The 21,695-nt window shown below is 36.6% G+C and overlaps 1 protein-coding gene and 1 long non-coding RNA gene across 2 annotated transcripts in view; one reads left to right on the top strand and one right to left on the bottom strand.

Annotated features, from left to right (window-relative positions):
* rab11fip4a (RAB11 family interacting protein 4 (class II) a) overlaps window positions 1-21,695 on the top strand; it is a 60,131-nt gene that overhangs the window by 19,702 nt on the left and 18,734 nt on the right. The gene's annotated exons all lie outside the window — the stretch shown is intronic.
* On the bottom strand, window positions 8,947-10,027 carry LOC141351045 (uncharacterized). The gene is made up of 2 exons (XR_012359189.1): window positions 9,914-10,027; window positions 8,947-9,566 (listed from the first exon to the last, which is right to left on the bottom strand). It is a non-coding gene; the product is annotated as an uncharacterized lncRNA (long non-coding RNA).

Below are 21,695 nucleotides of genomic sequence, written 5' to 3' on the forward strand. Positions count from 1 at the left end.
ACACTGGAGAAGATATTTATTGCCTTTTTTATGTTGCAAAAATTACAAAAACAAATTTCAGCTTCTATTCAAATTTATAGTTTTGACCATTTCATACCATACTTTATTCTTTCCTTCTTGCTTTATATATATGAAGGACAGAAACTCTGTATGCTGATAGGTTGAGCTAAATGTGTGAAACAGAGACTTTAGTACTGGTTATTGAGGAGGTCTAGACTGAACAGAGAGAGAGAGAGAGAGAGAGAGAGAGAGAGAGAGAGAGAGAGAGAGAGAGAGAGAGATTCACTGCAGGCTTCATGTCTGCTGGTGGACAGAGCAGAAAACAGCTTCAGACACACACCTCATTCCTATGCAACATTTATGCAGTTGGCAGCTGCTTTTATACAAAACAACATAGTGCATTCAGTGTACTTTTTAAGATTTGTGTGCTCCAAACTAAGCCCATGATATTTACGTGACTAGCTCCATGATCTACCGACTGCGCTATGGAAAAAAATAATTTACAACGTCAACTCTAATGCATAAGAGAGGTAATATATCTGGTTTAGTAAACATATGCATATATCTTTGGTAACATTTTGAGTGGTCTCCAGATATGCTCATTTGTCCAGGACTAAAACAAACAGTACAGGTACAAATTGCTCAGTATTTTGTACAGTTGATAATCTACAGCAGATGGAATCAAGCACAGACAGAGGTTATGAGATGAGATGAAAATGTTTTATTGTGAGTTGAAGCCTTGGCATGCTGTTGTTTTTCATCAGGCACACAGTAATACACCTCAACACGAAATTGAATTTCACAGGCCAGCATATGTTACCTGCTGTGAGAGGGCAGCATAGAGTCTATGAAGAGTCTCATAATAGTAAATGACAGAGGTTGAAAAGGTTATCAGATTTAAAATCTGATTGTAACATGTTTGAAATGTTGCGGTTTCATTGCTGTTTGTGCAGTGCAGAGAGTTTTGTGCCATTAAAGATTCTCAAAAACTTTCCTTTTAGTTCAGTCACATGGGGAAGTCGTTTCTGAGTCTCAGAAGTGATGAATTATAGAATAATTTATCATCTGGTGTCTCTTGCATATCATTTCTCAAAGTTTCCATTAAATTACAAAATCATAGTCATTCTACATTTTTAGAATTCCTGACTGAATTGCGCAAGTCAATTTCTAAATGAAAAAATTGAGCCTCAATGCAACCGTCTTCTTACTGCAGTAACATAAATACTTTTATAAAGCCTTTTGTGACTACAGTATTTGCGATATATGCGTTTACTGTACAGCACATGGGTTTCCCGGACAGGGTTTAGATTAATTCAGAACTAGGCTTTATAGTTTATCTTGTATTAAGACATTTAAGTCGTTTTTTACAAACAAACCTTACATAAAAATTACTGTAGTATATCTTGAGACAAAACAATGGCACTGATATATGTTAAGATATGGAGAAAGTGTTTTAAAATTAAGGCAGCCAAACATGCATTTTAGTCTCGGACTAGGATAAGCCCTGTCCAGGAAACCGCCCCCTCATGATCCAACGTGATCTAATGAGAATACATGTGTATTTTCACATGTACTTATGTTTTAAGACACACTAAGACGTATCATATGGACATGTTGACAGGACTAATACGTTAATTATTTACGCATTAACAGCTTTACAAACGTACAAATTTGTACGTATTCCTATTCATAAATATTAATATCTTGGGCATTGGCATTTCTTACTCATGATAATGACATGTTTTCAGTCGTATTTTCTGACTTAATTATTTAGGACAGTTTACTCATTTACCTAATGAAATGTTTATGACCTTCAGAGAATAACATAATATTAAACAAGACTACACTTTAAAACCTTAAAATTAATAACATTTTTGTAATCATTTAAACCAGTTTGAAATATTTAGTTTGTTTGCCATGACACACAAAAGGCATTTTATATGCAGTCTGCTCATATTCAACAATAATTACACCGAAACACAACATAAATTCACAAAAGTTGTTAATTTAATTCATTCGCTGTAATCCACATCTTTAAAATTCATCCGATTGCGAGGAAAAGATCCAAATTCAGCTCTTAATCCAGCGATCTTGATCCCAGTACTTATCGGCGACCATAATCTCACCAAATCTCAAATTCGTTATGAATTTGAATTTAAATATTGCGCCTCAAGAAGCTTTACGACCCATTGCTTTACGCCACTGATATCAAAGTTCATTGGCTCTTGCATGCTACGTCACAGTTACTTTTTTTAGTTGAAGTACATTTGAAATATAAAATGTGCACCTTGACAGAGAGAAGCGGAATTAACGTTTTCGTGGATTAATAACTTTAATATTTCTCTGTGCTTCATCATATACTCCAGAGAGGACCGTGGCTGCAGCACATCGTCATTTTAACTGCTTTTAGTACTGCTTTTGAAATTTCACAATAAATAACACTACATGATTTTCATATTTTAGGGTAAGTTTAGCGGGAGGACTGTATAAGGGCTCAGTCACACCAAAAGCGCTTTAAACGCTTGCAAACGCAAGGCGCGACGCACTGCCTTTTTTAAAAAAGAGCAGTGCAGCGCGGCTTTTCATATTGCTAAGCAACCACCGAGTCAGCTGTCTTGTCAATCAAATATTGAAGCGTGAGCGCTCTTTTGCTGTTAACTGTCATATTAGCAGAAACTTTAAAAAGAGGGCGCTTGCTCTGACCTTGTTTGAGGATAAGAGGAGCACAAACACGCAAGAGAGAGTGAGCGAGTGGAGTCTGGTTCTTCAAAGCAACTGTAAACTTCCCTCGCCACAACGTAAGGCCCGCCTCTCCCCTCATTCGATTGGACAATGGAAGACGCGAATGACGTCAGGCGCTCCTCCGCTCTCAGCGCTCCTTCAAAAACGCGTGCGCGGCAGGCGGCAGAAAACCGCAAGGCGCTCGGCGCGCATAAACAGCGCGCAAACGCGCCCTGCCCATAGAATATCATTCAAAAAAGGCGCCTGCAACTGCCATAAACGCTTTTGGTGTGACTGAGCCCTTAGTGGCTTAAAATATCTTTTAAATGCTATATTGTTACTGAAATTTTCCTATACATTTCTTTCTTACATTGCATAATGTAAAAATAATACATTTCATATTTATTTTAAATTTTGTATAAAAAGGGTTTGGGTTTGGGGTAAGGTCTGGGGTAGGATTAGGGTGGTAACATTATCTATAAAATTATACTGCTATCTAATGTTTTACGTTTTGTAGCTGTAAAAACGTAATAGTGCTGTGATAAAATGTTACAAATATGCCTACATTGTACGCTTCAGCAGCTATTTAAACTTACAAAAAAGTATGTTTTGTTTTTTTGAAAGTTACGTATTAATACTATATATTAACAGTGAGACCAGGCTGAATAATCAGTTTCCCACTGCGTTCAATTTGTACAGTGATTGACAGATTAAATAACGGAAACGTTTACAGATTGTGAAGTCAATGTTGTACATTTTTAAGTAGAGGTTTAGGTTTTTCTTTTTGATGCCCTCTGCGGGTGTTTTAAATGAAAGCAAAAATGCTGAGTGCCACAGTATTACAGCTGCTGTCAATCCAGCTGCCACACAACACTAGCATACTGTAGCAAAAATATTAAACATTGAATAAGTGCTGACAATACAAAAAAAGATTATATGGGCTGTCAACACATTCATGCTACACAGAAGAAGAAAATGGAGATATGAAGAAATATCCAAAAAATATCACCATGTGTCTTGTGAGCCAGGGACAAATTATAAAGGCAATTCTAGGTAGTGATGGGAGAAACGAAGCTTTTCGAAGCTTCGAATCAATTGAACCAATTGCTTCGAAAATTGGTTCAGTTTTTCGAAGTGTTCGAAACACCATACACGCTGGGACCCCTGCTGGCCAAAATAGTGTAAAGCAGATATGGCCAAACATTTTACACTTTTTTTTACAAAATAATAGCAAGATTTTTATTAAAATATGTTAAAAAAATTATTTAACTTAATTAAGACATAGTTAAAAGTGTAATATGTGTTTTTAGTTTTATTTAGGGCAAACAAATCATTAAAACTAACTACCCTTTTAATTATGCACATTTTTGTCATTAAATCTGTCTATAAACAATAAATAGACAAAATGTTTCGAAGCCTCATGAAGCAGTGCTTCGAAAACGACCATCACTAATTCTAGGTGACATTGTGCAGCACTACTACATCACTGTGATCAATCTTTTAACATGTCAGTGGTCCGTCTTATTAGTGGCTGAATGTGGTACTGCTTATCAAGTGTATCTCTCCTATCTTTGTCTGGAGGTTGGTGTGAGCACCCAGGGGTGTATGTAGTGTCATTCTCACCTCCTGAAGGAATAATAAATAGGATCACATGTTTAGTCCTAAAAGCTTTCTCACCATAAAGCAACATGTCAAGCATTGAGCATTAGAGATTCAGTGTCAGTATTATGCATTGTCCTAAAAGTACATTAACGAAAGCCATTTTTGCTGTAAAACGTGCACATGACCTCATTACACTGTAAGATCACTTAAATTTAGGCTATTTCGAGCAAGTCCTCATCTCAATGGTACGACAATTACATAACACAGACCTCAGTAATAGTGGCCCTTTATTATCAAATAAAGACAACGAGAGCTTTTCATAAATCAAATGAGTAGACATCATGCCCATTGAGCTCTGTTGGTCTTTATAATAGCTGTTTACATTGTTTGTGTATTGCTTCAGCTCTGTGAATTTGCTTTGATGGCAGTGGAGGAATGCAGTGATTTGTATGCACACTGTGCCCAAACTGACAAGTCTGTGTCTTCGCTGTTGTAAGCTTTGCACTCTTACCATCTCAAATATCTTCTTTTTCTATCCACTTTGTGTTACACTGGTATTTTCATAAATCTTAAACGTGACAGGTTGACATTGGTTTGGATGTTACTCTTGAACTGATTTCTCATGCCTGTTGGCTCATTAGATCTGATTAAGACTGGATTCTTTGCGACCCCTCCCTCTTTATTCCTTCCCCCCTTCGCCATTAACCAAATTCCAGCAGTCCTCCTAATCTACCAGCTGTCAATCAGAATAAGGGTAGAAAGAAGAAAGGTTAGAAGAGATAAAAGCCTCACTTGGATGCACACAGAATGGGAGGCTTCACTCTTTATATGACACATCACTCCCATATTGCATTTTTAAAAATGTAACAGATTACTTTTGGTTAATAGTCTATATGTACAGTCTTGGGTCTTGTGAGGCAGTAATTCTTGACATTTTTGTCTATTTCTTCATTTCGTGAATATTAATGATGCTTGCTAGGGTTAGTGATTAAAACAAACCCCAAAACCTAGTTTCATGCTATTTGTCTAATGGGCATGAATGATATATATACACGCTCAACCTGATTTTGCCAAGTGAGAGATGGGCAGAGGGGGAGGGAGAGAGCAACATATTGTGTTGACCCAAGGACAACATTTTTGTAAATAAAACCTAAACTCACCCCAAACCCTAACCATAAGTGAACTATAAAATGGTGAGTGAAAACAATGCTCTAAATGCAGCTAATCCAGGTTTCAATCTTAAACTGAAATTTGATTGCTTGATTGAAATGTTGTCCCAGGGGCAACATATGGCGCTTTTTCAATGCATAGTACCCCATGTGTCAGCAGGCCCAGATTAACACACTATAGTGCCCCAGGGTAACCACATTTGTTATGCCCCCCCTCAAAAAAATTAAATCAGCCTGCAATTATTCACATTTTCCCAAATTACTGCATTACTAAATAATACTAAATAGACTTAACTTTATGCAGTTGCTGTCATTATGCACAATTGATGAAACTTTCAGAGTAGGAAGTTATGAACCAAATAATTATAAAATCCCCTTAACTAGGCATAAGATACATACAAGTTATATCCAGATAGCATAATGTAACGAGATGAGTGGCATGGCAATATACATACTTGTAACCTTTACACGTTCCTCATCTTTTTACCTGATTGTGGTGCTTAAAAAAAGCCTGTGGGTATTCTATTGGGTATTGTACCCACCTTGCACCCACCCACAATGCTATAGCAATCATATAGCAATCTGTTAGCATCCATCCCCAACAACCTAGCACTGTGCCTGTGACTTTTGCATTGGAAAATGTTAAACATACTTGTCAGGTAATAAGGATTTGGTGGCACATTTTCTGTTCAAGCAGGAAGTGTGGGAAAATTTTATTTTTCCTGTAACTGTAAATTTTGTGTTTTAGGCAATCCTTTGGGACCTTACAACAGGAAGTATACAGTGATTACAGTGATTAACCACACCTGCTAAAATAATACTGTCTCTCGTGCACAGTATTTTGAACCTCTAATCCAGCTAAAAAACACTGCTGTAATGGAATGGCGATGGCTGTATATGTATATAAATGATATATGGACAAAAATTCAGATTTAGACTGTAGTAATGTGGCTGTGGGAGCATCTATTCATGTGCAGCCAACACCCTAATGTTTCTAAACATCATCTGTATTTGCAAACCTCTCTCTCACTTTGTGTGTTTTCTCAAAGCTAAAGCGCAGGCTGTTGCAGTGCATCACAGAGGCAGAGATAATGTATAATACATTTTGGTCTAAGATGCTTTGAAGAATGGTTTGCAGCTTTAAATGAGACAGAGCCAAATGATTTGAGAGTTAGCGTGTTCAGTTCCAGCCTGCTGATGATGGTGCAACCCTGAGCTCCAGGGAATCATGGGAAAGTGGGGCAGCACCGATATATATATATATAGCCTATAGAAGAATAGAGGAACATCTTTTTATCAGACATACAAAACACACACCAGCACAAACCTGCATCTTGATTTCTAATTCTGCTTTCCTCCTTTTCTTTTTATATTCAACACCCACGGCTCTTCTCCTCTGCATAATGACACGTTTCACACTTTCCACACATATCACACTTTCTAAACATATACAGAGAGAGCAGCATCCATGTGTAAGACTTCTCACGTGCAGCCCTGAAAGTGTGAAAACTCAATGTCAACATGTTCACCGTTGATTAGATTTTCATGTAACCCGCCTGAAGCAAGACCTTGCTGCAGATGTGAGTGAATGAGACATGCTGAGTTAGATAGTATTAACATATTTCAGAGATCAAGAGTCACAAGACTGCTTTAGTTATTAACATATATTAATTTGTCATAATTACCTAGACTTTTTAAACTATGCTTAACCTTGAATTAATGTTTTAGCAGCTACCTTTTTAAAGCTATACTCCAAACCTTGGGTTATGTCATGTTTGACATTTATAATGTTGAAATAAGGTTTAACTGCAAGAGTTTACCTGATTTACCAATTATTAACGGGACATACCATGAAAATCTAACTTTTTCCATGTTTAAGTGCTATAATTGCATCCCCGGTGCTTCTATCAACCTAGAAAACCTGAAAAAGTACAACCCAGTAACTTAATTTTGGTAAACCATTTTCTGCAAGCATGTGAAAAAATAGGTCATTGAAATTTGGCTCCCCTTGTGATGTCAAAAAGGGATCTTATTATAATAATACCGCCCCTTATTCTGCACTATCCAACCATGACACTTCCCTTTAGTGCAGAGAAAGAGAGAAAAAAATAATTGACTGCACAATTGAGTTTCAATTTTAACAAACCACCATCATAGCGATCAGTGTTTCCATTTCATCAGCTCATTTGCATTTAAAAGGACACACCCAAAAACGGCACATTTTTGCTCGCACCTATAAAGTTGCAATTTTAAGATGTTAAATGATCTATATATTTTGAGTTAAAACTTCACATACAAGCTCTGGGGACACCAAAAATGTATTTTACATCTTTAAAAATTCTTGTGAAATGTCCCCTTTAAATGTTTGACACTTTTGTGCAATAGGTTTTTGTTACTGTATTTTTCAGTCTAAAAGCCGCGTTTTTTTTTTCTTAACTTTGCTGGTGCTGCGTCTTATAGTCAGGTGCGCCTTGTAAGTCAGCATGAATTAATTTTGACATTTATGAGGCAAAAGACAAAATTACCGTCTACAGCCGCGAGAGTCTGCCATATGCTGCTTCTGTATTTATGTAAATCAATGGATTCTGCACTTAAAAAAATAATATGCTGGATTTACTAAAAAAATATATATATAGTGCATAATTTTTGCACCTACTTTTTAAAGTAAGTTTTACATGGAATTTTAAGCAGTTTAAGCTAAAAAATTAAGCAATTGCTTAAAATTCCACGTGAAACCTGCTTAAAAAGAGGGACACAAAAATTATGCACTATATTTTTTAGTAAATCGAGCTAACATCTATTTAGCCCGCTGTTCTGTCTGCTATTGTTTAGTTAAATAACTTGCCTTTCCAAATTAAATGTCTGTTCTTCGGCTTGGATTTTGTGAAATAATTTTCTAAATAAACGCGACGTATAGTCTACCGTGACTTATATATGTTATTTCCTCTTAATGACGCATTTTTGATTGATGCGGCTTATACTCCGGTGCGGCTTATAGTCCAGAAAGTACGGTGTTGTTTCGCATCATTTCTCTTTACACTCTAAAAATGGTTGGGTTAAAAACAACCCAATTGGCAACCCAGTGCTGGGTAAATATTGGACAGAACACATGCTGGGTTAAAGTAACCCAGCACGTTGGGTAACACATTTTAACCCAGCAGGTTGGGTTGTTGAGAAAACCCAACGTGTAGTCATTTTAACCATTTATGGGATTAATATTCTGGGTTTTGGGTTATTCTTGCTGGGTTATTTTTATCATGTGCTTTATTGTAAATCAAGACCATTGTTAACAGCAAATAAATGTTTATTTGACTGCAAAATAACTACAAACTCTTACATTTTTACAGTTCTAAGTTGCAAAATCATTTAAAGGACTGCTTACTGACCCAAGTATAAATATATTTATAAAATATCATAAATTATGCACATTGAAGTAACAATGTAACAGGTTGAATCAATTCGTTTGGATTTAAGACAGAATTTGTAATTTTACAGTATATAAATGAAATACTGAAATGTACATAAACAAAACTACAGCAGTGTAAGAAAAGAAACAATATAATTGTTAAATTAAAAGTAAAATCATTCATAGATGTGTAAAGTTTTTTTTAAAGAACAAATGTTTTAAGTTTCACAGAATGGAATGTATTTGACTAAAAATACTTCATTTATTAAAGTTACTCGTCGCAAACAAAGATGTACAAAGGATTCGAACAGGAGAGGATTCATCCATTTGAAAAATGACAGACTACAGGAATTCCCATAGAAGCACATTGCCTGGGGTATTTATTTTCAAGCACTTAAAATGCCTTTAAACCAGAGACTGTAAAAAATATGCAAGTAGTGTCTGTGACGTCACCCACTGGTTTGTGAAGAGCATTTTTGAAGCTTAAAGTAGGCGGTGCGTGCCATCGCCATCTTGGCCGAATTGCAGTTTAAGTCACTTCCGTACTCAGAGAGACTGATTGAGAAAAAAGATTGAGAGATCTGCTGCATGTTTCCCATGGTCAGGACGAAAGGAAAGGGTTTCGAGGATTCTGTCCAGAGAAGAAGTTCCACCACATTTGTTGCAATCTACAAAAGAGGAAAAAACTTTTAGTGGTCTGAACTGAATTATCAGATTTAAGTATTCAGAAAACCATGTGGGCCAAGTGAATTATAAATTTTATACAAATTATAAGGCTTTCTTTTGCATCCCTGGCCGCATTTTTTTTTTCCAAAAATGCAATGGCCTTTTGTCAGTTTGCATAAGACTTTGGTGTTACACTCCTTTAACTGTTGTGCCAACAACAAAGGCCACACAGACTGACAAATAGGATGATCTGACTATAAAGAATAAAGTGCTGCAGAACTAAAATGTAGCAAACAATTAAGACATTCCCAATACATTTTAAATAGGAATTATTAAATGTTATACTTACTGGCTGAAGTTGTATGAAGGTCTTGCTAGCCTCATCAATGGATGGACGTAAAAACTATGCACACTCTAGAAAGAAAGAATTGGAAAACAACATCACATCTAATCTCTGCAAAAACATAATATCTCTGATACAGTATCAGCCACAGATCAGAGGGTTGGTCAATATAAATTTGAAATCACAGACAACCCAAAAATATTATGAAATGAATATAAAATAGTAACTAAATACGACTCAATAACACATCTAATTTCATATAACACATATAAATGTTTGTTAACCGATAGTCACTTCCACGCAGCCTCCGTCTTGGTGACAAATACGTTTATATTTTCAAGTTCATGTCCAAACACTTAAATTATTGTTTCATTTTAAAAGAGAGGAACAAGCAATATACATACAAGACACCGGTTCTTGGAAACGCTGTTTCGTTTTCATTTATCGACGCGTTACCTGCCGTACCGACTGTGAAGTGAATGTGCTGCTTGTCCCTGCCTTAGGCTATGTTTACATTAATGCGTTTATGCTTTAAAACGCGTTACTTTTGCTACGTTTACGCCTTTCATCTACACTACATCACCGTTTTCGACCCTCATAAATGGATTCGTTCGCAAACGCTGAAGACCCTGTTTTAGTTTGAGAACTCAGACGTTGCTCTGAGTGTAAATGAACGTAGACGGACTCTTATGTAAACGAACAGCTGATATTAACATGACAGCGCATCATTTTCAAAGTAAAGTTTATTTTATTGATGTAAATGTTGGTTTGCAACAGAGGTTTTGCCAAAAATAGTAAACATCTACCAACCAGCTAACGCTATATCGGATTGTTTTAACATGTATCCTTATAGATAATGTCTGTTTTATATTTGAGTATTGTTGGGTTTAATGTGTTTATGTTTTGTTTAAATTTAGTTAGCTTACGAAAGATAGACTGTCATTTTATACGCCATATAGGCGTTGCAAAGGCCAATATGAAGGGAGAATTGTAATGGGTAAGACATTATTTTCCAGTTTAATGTAAGTTTTGTTTGCTACTTTAAAATGAATTTCGTTTCAGATAATTGGTCTCTTAATTTTCATCGATGTTTTGTTGATAAGTTTTGTGAATATAAATTAATAAAAACAATAAACTCAACGTCATTAATATAATGCTCGTTTAGACGCTTGGCTTTTAGCTATTTGTGTGTTGCTAGCGGAGGACGTGCACGGACCTCGCACACTTTTAAAAATTAATGCAATAAGCATTTCTGGTAGGCTAAAGCAATACTTCACTTCTTATATGTTTGATTGAAGTTTGCATTTGCTGAAATTTATTTTTGCTTCAAGTTCGCTACTGTTTAGAATGCTTTCTTTTTAAATCATAAAGACCTTTCTGTTTAGTTATAAAATCAAAATTAACCTATTAATCATATTAATATGTTGTAGGGGGAGATAGAACAGTATAAGTGTTTATGTTTTGTTTAAATTTAGTTAGCTTACGAAAGATAGACTGTAATTTTAAACGCAATATAGGCGTTGTAAAGGCCAATATGAAGGGAGAATTGTAATGGGTCAGACATTATTTTCCAGTTTAATGTAAGTTTTGTTTGCTACTTTAAAATGAATTTCGTTTCAGATAATTTGTCTCTTAATTTTAATCGATGTTTTGTTGATAAGTTTTGTGAATATAAATTAATAAAAACAATAAACTCAACGTCATTAATATAATGCTCGTTTAGGCGCTTGCGCTTTTAGCTATTTGTGTGTTGCTAGCGGAGGACGTGCACGGACCTCGCACACTTTTAAAAATTAATGCAATAAGCATTTCTGGTAGGCTAAAGCAATACTTCATCTCTTACTATGTTTGATTAAAGTTTGCATTTGCTGAAATTTATTTTTGCTTCAAGTTCGCTACTGTTTAGTACTGTTCACTTGAATGCTTTCTTTTTAAATCATAAAGACCTTTCTGTTTAGTTATAAAATCAAAATTAACCTATTAATCATATTAATATGTTGTAGGGGGGAAATAGAACAGTATAAGACTTTCCCAAACACATTTTTATAGGTTCAAAAATAGTGTCTGTTATAGTTGCCAGCAAAGGACCCATGTATGACTTTTTGTCAATATCGCACACCCCTAGGCTGCGTAAACGTGCAAAGGTAAGCTATTATTAGAGTAATAAGTTATTTTACACTTATATGCGCATGCCCAGTTACGTGATTGGTCATGTTTCATGCGTTTATTGTGGTGTATAGTGTGGATGAAGATTCTCTTAAAAATGCCAGTATAAACGAGGATCGTTTTTATTTTAAAATGCCGTTTTAAAACGCAAATGCTCTAATGTAAACATGGCCTAAGTGACAGAGTAGACGCCGGCGGCGAGCCGAGCCTCCGTGATCCTCCGCCGCGCCGGTTAACATGTGCTCGCGCCTTGCGGTCTGTCTTTACATATCGAATGACAAGAAAGCAACTCGTTTGTCACTAAATTTAATTTAACAGCGTCGCTATCGCTTGTTAAGCTGGGAAAGGGAAAACTGTGCGGGTGTGTGACACAAGAAGCCGAAGTGGTGGTTGCGGAGGTCTACTCGGTACCGGTTTTGACTCGCTTTGTTAAAGGCTTACAGAAATTGTCATGAGTTAACGTAATCAACCGTGTGATGGGGATTTTGTAACACCGATTTTATTAATTTTATTAATATGCCATATCAAACATCTTAGAACGATTATTCGAGTCAATTTGTGTAAATGGCGATCTGAGGTAACAGTCGTCATTCCTCCAAATTACACCCGTCGTCTTAGTCTGTATAAATTAACACGTTGCTGTCTCGCAAAATGTTATAATCTTGTTTATATTCATGAAATGTTCACAAAAACATATAAACTTACCTTGAAACAACTGCTTCCAGTGACTCTGTCCTTTCACGACGACCGTTGCTGAGCACATTCAAACATCAAGGGCGCGAAGCACATGAGCCTCTTCAAACAACCCAACATAATAACCCAGCAGTTTTAACCCAACACCTAGAAAACTGAAACTACCCAAAAAGTGTTTAAAATGTAAAAAAATAACCCAGCAAAACAACCCAACAGACTCAACCCAGCATTTTGGGTTAAAAAATAACCCAGCCATTTTTAGAGTGTAATAAAACTTAACACCATAATAAAAAGAAATTCTGGATAGCTATTGTAATTGTTGGTTATAATGTTGTTTTCGTACTTGAAGTTTTTGTAATTGGGTGATTCTCACAAAAACTTGGTTTTAAAAATGTCAAGCATGAAAATGTAAAAAAATTTACTTTTTTCCCACCAGACATTGAAAAACAAAGTCTGGAGTAAATGGGAACATTAATTTAAAAACTTTTACTTATCATTTAACACTTTTTGTAACATAATTTAAAAAATTAGTCCTAAAAAATCTTGTTACCACAACAGTCAGAAAACATCAACACTGACATATTTTCCAAATGACATGACAAACCTGAAAGAACATAATTTGGAGATTCTGCACATGCATTTAAAATCAAAGTATTATGCTTCTATTAATTAAATTAACATTTAATAAGCATCTGTTGCGGTAATGATAATCAAAATGTTGTGTAAGCATTCTGACAAGACAATATTTCAAATTAACTTAAAAAAATGATCTTACCTGGTAGCCATCTTGAAGTAACTGGTCCATGTGCTTGGTCACTCAAAATCAAACTTTATTAAAATTCTGTATGTGTGCTTAAACTGTTCTCAAAAAGTGTTGCGGAGGATGAGAACATCAGGCATGGACACATCATTTTCCTAATTTTTCATTATTATTATTATACATGAATATTCAGTAATTTTTTTTTTCTGTCATCTAAAGTAGTCTAGCAAAACATCAATTTATTTTTTTCTTAATATTTTTGTGTTAATTTGATTAAATTACAACATAATGCATGTTTAAACACAGCCGGACACATTGCGGTAATGAGAATTTCAGCAGAAAATGAGATCAAATTTACAATGATAAATTCTTATGTTGAAATCACACATTGTGCAAGGTAGAACACAGTATTGTGTTAATTCTGATGCTTTTTAATGTTACTATATTACACATTTTAAAGCTAAAATCATTAGTGCCGTGGTGTTTCAATGGTTTCGTGAGAATCACCCAATTATGTTTTTCTGATCTATTAAAGTAATAGGGAAAAAATAAGGTTAGCGCAATTTGAGGATACACTGTCAGAAAAAAATGGTCCCTATAAACATGCTGGTTTGTTTTAACCCAAGGCTGGGTAAATATTGGACTGAACACATGTTGGGTTATAAATAACCATATGCTGAGTTGTTCTAATGCAAATAGTTGTTCCAACAACCCAGTGTAGGTTTATTTATAACCGAACATGTGTTCTGTCCAATATTTACCCAGCCTTGGGTTAAAAACAACTCAGCATTTTTTAGAGTATAGCTGTCACTGCAACAGTACCCTTCAAAAAGTAAACCTTTTTACCCAAAGAGCTCATATTAGTAACTCAGAGGTTCATAAGGCTATCAAAGAGTGCATCTAATGTATATACTTTAGTACTTCACAAGTACATATTGTATAAACATCTGTACCTAAATAGTACAAATTAGGATCTTTTAAAGAGTACCACCCAAGTGCATCTTTTTTTTCTTACAGTCATACATGTCAGACAACAAAGTAAAAATACACTTTGCAGAACATAAGTATGTCTAAAGTGTCACATGTGTATGGTGTAGATGACAACATTGCCTGACTTAATTCACTTACATTTCTAATTTATCTGTTTGTTTATTTACCGTTGCACTTGGATGAGAAGGTTAATTATCTGTAATTGTGCATGAAGACAGTATTAGCCAGCACAGCTAAGCATTGGCTTAAGATAACCGTGTACGTCGCATCCCAACACTCACATTCTGCTCCATGTTACGGCTGTGGGACGGCTCAGCTGAATTATAGTTTCCTAGCAACAACCTAGAGAGAGCGAGGCAGAGCGAGAGAGGGAGGGAGGGAATGTGTCAGGAGTAAAGGAGGTGATTTGCTGGGGGGAGTGGCCAAAAACCCAACAACTGTTGCCAGATCAGTAGCGTCTCTGTCCGTCTCTGTTTGCGTGTGGATGATCGGTCGGTGTAGGTCACGGCGAGTGTGCGTGCATGTGTGTGTTTGTGAGGAGGAGGACTGGGATAATCTGTGGCTATACGATAACCACGCGTCCACAGGAACACCGCATCTGCCAGGGGTGTGAAATTTGATTTCACCTGTTGGACCGTGGTGAGGGTGGGGATCCTGGAGGGAGACGGGGACTCTAGGTCCTGGACGTCCTCAGCCGATGGGGGCTTAACCAGCAGAGAGGAGAGAAAAGATGGATGTTCAGCAGTGAGCAGCGGGGTAAGAAACAGAGACACACTGTGCTGTGCTTTGATCTGAACTGGGAGAGAGAGAGTTGATGGTGCTAAAGGGGAAACGAGTGCTGCAGTCAAGTAAAGTCTATTGTCGTTACTTTAATATGGGCTCCCAAAAACTCCATCTTTCTCGCTATTATTATCTCATGTTCTTAACCTCTTTCCTGTGAAGGACGTATGTAGATGATGCATTAGCTTCTTCACTGAGCATTACTGTGTGTACTGTACATTAAATGTAGGGGTTGTGTCGTTGTATTGGACCTACATGACATTTTTTGGGAGGTTGCGGACTACCCGGTGGCTTTATTTGTTAAATTTTTAAGATGTAAGTGTAGAATTACAAGATCAGCTAAGATTCGGTACATGATCTGGAGGATCTAACAGTGTGCTGGAATTCGGTCGGTGTAAGACTACACCTGCACTTGCATGACAAGTTGAATGAATGACTAGAGCTTGGCTGGATTGTGTGGTAATCTGTTGTGTGGTGAAAGAGGTCATGCTATTGAAATGCTAATCAGATGTGCGCGGGACTTGGTGTGTGTGTGTGTGTGTGTGTGTGTGTGTGTGTGTGTTTAGGCGGCTTGGACTGTGTGTATCCAACAGTGTGTGTGTTCTCATCTGGCATCGCCTAGCGTACAAACGTTGGTGACCCCATTGTTTGAGTTTTTCTTAAGAGCATGCCTGGTAAAAGTAGATGGTACTTGCAGTTTTTTACACATTGTGAAGTGAAATGGAACTAATAGTCTACAAAACAAGCAAACTTATTGATTGTTTTGGTAGGCGCTTGTCCTCATAAACTTAAACAGTTAATACTCCGTCTCTTGGGAACATGGCTAATGGTGGTCTCGGAGTTGCTGTGGGGTTAGGGGGGCTGTCTGAACAGAGAGTTAAGTGGTCGATGGGGGAGGCACTATGGAGTTTCGAATGCAGTTGAAAAGTTTGACAGGAGTATATAAAAGATTGGGGGTGGATTGGTGGGGATTTCGGACCACCTGCTGATAATCTTTGTCCCAACTATGTTTTTATAAATGCATGTGTGGTTGGTGTGTTTCTTAGTGTTTCAGTATTATTACATCTTTGGCAAGGAGGTTTTGGAAAGGTCAAGGAACAATAGCAGAGACATTCATTGAAATTCCTTCCCCTGGTGCCTGCTTTTACCCCTCTGCTGGTTTGTTTTACCAGCGATTTTCAGTCAGAATTTTATTGGCTTGACAGTGGATACTCTTGTAAATGTGTTACTATAAAACCAACATGATCTCACAAAGTTCCGTGGTATAGTCACGGAATATTTTGCTCATTTATCCGTGTAATTATCACGGATCTCCACATTTTCCGTGTCCGTACCACGGACTTTCTTTTCTGTGTCAGTTTCACGTATTGGTTACTCAATTATTTTTCCTATTTTTATACCATTGTCGCTTGGTTTTGGGGTTAGATTTGGGGTTTGGGTTAGGATGTCACTTTAACTATTGGTTTATACTATTTTTCCGGATTTTTAAACAATTGTCGCCTGATGTTAGGGTTAGAGTTGGGTTTGAATTAGGATGTCATTTTATTTAACAGTAAGTCATTCTAACCTCAAACCCAAGTGACAATGGTAAGAAAATAGGAAACACAATTGAGTAACCTATACGTGAAACTGACATGGAAAAGAAAGTCCGTGGTAGGAACACAGAAAAATGCGGACATCCGTGAAACTGACGGATAAATTAGCAAAATATTCTGTGACTATAATACGAAAATTTGTTAGATCAGGTTGATAAAACAATTTGTGTTCAGTTACTTCTATACCATAAATGCAGCATATACAGTATGACATTAATTTTCATACCCCAATGTGTTATACAAATCTTAAAGAGCAACTATTTCATTGCTAAAAAACAACGTTATTTTGTGTATTTGGTATAATACAATGTGTTTGCGTTAGGGATGTCAAAATATGCAATTTCCCATATTCGATGATCATTTAAATTAACGATCAATCAATCGAATAATCGTTAACAGTAATAGTGCAATAAGCCATTACAGCAGTGACATATAGCCAATGACATAAAAGTGTGCATAAAAATGCCAGCTTCCTCACGCGAATTAAAAGTTTTTATTTTGTCTAAATAACATGCTAGTGGGATTGTAAAATGAGTCAATGTAGTTGGTGTTTTGATAAAAATCATCAATTGAATCTCGTAATAAAATATAATGACTAATAGACACAGTAAACTCCGCCTCATAACGAGCACTCCGCACAGTCGGATGAAAGTCTGTGCGTCCATGACAAAATAAGTTTTCATTATCATCAAGTGTTATTTTTCTAGTTGTTCACCTTGCTTTCTGAGTCGTTGATACATCACTTGTTGTAATTATATCCAAGAAGTACACAAAGGGCACTTTTCCCGTCGTCACCTCAGCTTTAGACCTGCGGCGTACTTTCAGCAAAGATGCTTATGTTATAAGACTTCAACCTTCCATTAGAAAATCCGTTTAGCCTCAGCCAGTAATGATGATGATCAATGATATATGTTGTGGGCGTTCAGAGTGTAACGACAGTCAGTTACAGTTTACATTTAACAGTTTCTTGCCAGAATGTAAGTTTTACATTTTAATCTGTTTATTAAAAACGGCTTCTGGTCTCCTTTCCTGTGTAAAGCAGCGTTAGCAGCGTTGCTATGCTAATCTTGCAGGCTTCCCTGAAGAGGGTCTTTGCTTTCAGTATCCTAACTGTGTTTAGATTTTCGGCATCGGAACCTCTCAGATCCACTGCGGATGCCATTTCGTTGTGTTAGCAGCCAGCCTCGTCTCGAATGAGGTTATAAAGCCCAAGTGAGTGTTTGGCATCAAGCATCGTTGTGATCATGGCTAGTTTAACTTCTTCGGGCTTGTTTATTTTTTTCACCAGATGTGTATGTGCTTTGCGCAGGCGCCGGACACACGTGCTTGCTTTGTCGACAATCGTTAATTTTTATCGATTTAATTCTTATCGACAATTAATCAAAGATCGATTAATTGTTAACATCCCTAGTTTGCGTGGTTTATGGTTAAAAAAACACATTATTTTCCACATACTGTACATTTTTGTAGCTCCAAATGTCACTCTTTTGTTGAAATGCACGGATTTGAAAAGCTCTGTGTCCCTGATTGGCCTGCTAATCTGTGTGTTGTGATTGGCCTGAATACCTCTGACGTCAGCCGGAAATGTGTCGCTCCTTACCATGTTTGAAAGATTCAGTCACAATGCAATGCTAACAGGAGTTAATTTACAGGCTAAAGTGGGAGGAATTATGATAAATGTCGGTCTTTCTTACATCATCAATCCAAGGAAGTACACTGTTTCGTACAATCCGTTTGTTTGTTGTAGTCCAAGAAAAGAGATTTACGTTGGAGACAATAACTCGCGTCATTGTTTACTTTGGGGTTTGTACCTTTTGCATATCGTTAACATGTACTAATACACACTTACACACCAAAGGAAACGTCAAAACGTGAATTGGACAATATGTGTTCTTTAATTTAATAATATCATGTTATGAATTTGTATACTGGAACTTTAGTGCTTATACAGTCCTTTATGGGGCTATTACATTGCATAGTACGGCCCGGGCCAGGTACAGCTCAGTTTTGGGGGGGTTTTATTGTGTACAGTACATAGTACCTGATACTTTTTTCAATACCACTTCAGTTGAGGTTCCAAGCGAGTCGTACCGATACTAAATGTGATGTGAGGTCGCTGATTGGTCAGAAAGAATCGTCTCTACCAGTGTCATTGCTAAATGCAAAATTAGCTTATCCTTGTGCCGTCGAGCAAAACACAAAAGTATGTCTTATTCACTAAACGTGAATTCAACCGTGTAGCACATAATAAATATTGTGTTCCTGTAGTAAAGTTGTAGGACATTGCATTGTCAGCGCAAAAGTTTGCAGGTTCAAAGGGAACACATATACTAATAAAATGTAATGCACTGTAGTCGCTTTGGGAAAAAGTGTCTGCCAAATCCACAAATGTAAATAAATGTCTTCCACTTCTTAGAAAATAATTATTATATCTCAGAAATTGTATTAAAAGTTGATTCAGTAATAATAGATACATTGATTTAAGATCTTCTGTCTACTGCATTTATTAACAGATCTGACATCTTGGATATTGATCTGCTGTAAAGAATGAGTTTATGGTCAAGGGCACCATCTGTACTACCACTGCATAAACACCATAATGCCAAGTCCAGCAAAACATATAATTCAGTGTTATAGTTTAGACAGAAGGTTCATTGCTTTTTAGACACCGTAAAACCCAATTATGTGGTGCTCTTGCTCTGAAGAGGTCTGCTGAAAAAAGAGATGAGTGAAAGAGATTAACAAAGTCTTCAAGACAGATCTTTACATTTCTGTAGCTTTCAGTTTTTCTGTTTATTAATAGGCCCCACTGACCTCCATAATAGGAAAAAAGAATACTATAGAAGTGAATGGGGTTTGCGAACGGTTTGATTTTAAACATTCCTCAAAATATCTTTATTTGTGGTCATCAGAACAAAGAAATGTATATGAGAGTGAGTAAATGATAAAAGAGTATTTTTATTTTTGGGTGGACTATCCCTTTAAGAACAATATTCTATACACCATTTGTCCAACATGTCTCGCGTTCAGAGGAACTCCTACACATATTGCATAATAATCATGCAATTTACCAAGTGCCCCTTCAGTATTGATTGTGTAACTGCAGCTCCCAGTGATTTTTCTATTTGTGTTGGTTGACTTAACGGTTCAAAGTCAGTAAAGAGTTCAAAGGTGTTTTGCATTGATATTGTCCAGAGAAAGGTGGCTGCCCTCACATCTAAAGCCCTGAGTGCTGGATTATGACTCATGGCTCCCTGTAAATCCACACTGTCTTTTGTCTGCTTAGTACTGTGTGTAGGCAGCGAGCTGGCCAGCGATCAGTCCACTGAGATATCAAACAAAACCAGTCAAGCGGACTTGATATGGAAAATGAGCTGTTAGCATTGCTGTTCATCAATATGTGATTTGTTTTAGATGTGTTGGTGTCCCAACCAGGCTTCTCTAGCTGGTGGACCAGGATAACCAATGCTGTTAACTAGCAAAACATGCTGGTCAACCTGCTTCTGCCGAAAGATACTGGTTAAATTGCTACTGCATGGCTACCAGCTAAACCAGTATCTGACCAGCACTAATGCTTAAGCTGGTTGGGCTAGGAAATAAACCTGGTATTAATAAATCATTGGTGAAGGTTGAATGAAAGTCATGTTTATGTACACCCTTGACAATTCATGTGGGAGACACTTGAAAGACCATAAATATGCTGATGCTTTTTGGAGTGCTGTGTTTGTTAGTTTGTGTGGGTTGCTGTAAACTTGAGATAAATGATCAGACGTTCTCATCTAGATTTATAGACTGCATCTATCAACTAACCAAATGCGTTTGTCTAGACATATAAAGGAAACAAGTAATAATGTATGTGCCCTGTCTTCTGCCTCAGCTTGCTCTTCTACATCTATTCATGTGTGATGATGTGTGAGATACAAAAGGTGGAATACTCCATCTCACTGTGCTCTCTGTTATAATGCTTCTCATAGACTCCACAGCCCAAAACTTCTCTATTATTTATAGATCAGAGAGCTATTTTCTGTTCTGTTTTGCTGGTTTAAAAGGATAGTTCAGCCAAAATTGAAAATTTTGTCATTTACTTTTTGTTGTTCTAAACCGTTATGAGTTTCGTTATTATGTTGAGCACAAAAGAAGATATTTTGATAAATGGTGGTAACCACACAGTGGATGATAGTACTTATTAACCTCCATAGTAAGAAAACATAAATACTTTGGAAGTCAATGGGTACCGTCAACTCTGTGATTATCATTATTTATCAAAATGTCTTCTTTTGTATTTAACAAAAAAGAAAGAAAAGCATACATGTTCAAAACAACATGAGGGTGAGTAAATGATGACATAATTTTATTTTTTGGTGAACTACCCCTTTAAGTTATATATTTAATACAATGTATAATTGTAATTTTATAAAGTGTCACCACGGATGGCTTGCTTTGATTGGAAATGAATGTCAGGCCTGTTCTTTGCATTATTTAATTAGCTATTCCCAAGTTATTTCTAATTCAACAACCTCCTCATAATAGCACCCATTTAAAACCAACACTACACCTTAAAAAATGGTCAAGATATGTACGCCAGCTGTCATTGGGCAGTACCCTTTAAAAAAGGTCCTAATTATTTACCATTTAGGTTCAGATATGTATAAATGTGGCACCAATATATACCTTTGAGGTACTAATATGAACTCTTTTGGTACAAAGCTTAATTTTTTGGAAGGGTACAGGCACAGTAACAGCTGGGGTATTTATTTGGACCATTTTTTTCTGACAGTGTACAAATACATCCTCAACCTCAATC

The sequence above is a fragment of the Misgurnus anguillicaudatus genome, chromosome 19, assembly GCF_027580225.2.
Source record: "Misgurnus anguillicaudatus chromosome 19, ASM2758022v2, whole genome shotgun sequence".
In the NCBI taxonomy this organism is placed as follows: domain Eukaryota; kingdom Metazoa; phylum Chordata; class Actinopteri; order Cypriniformes; family Cobitidae; genus Misgurnus; species Misgurnus anguillicaudatus.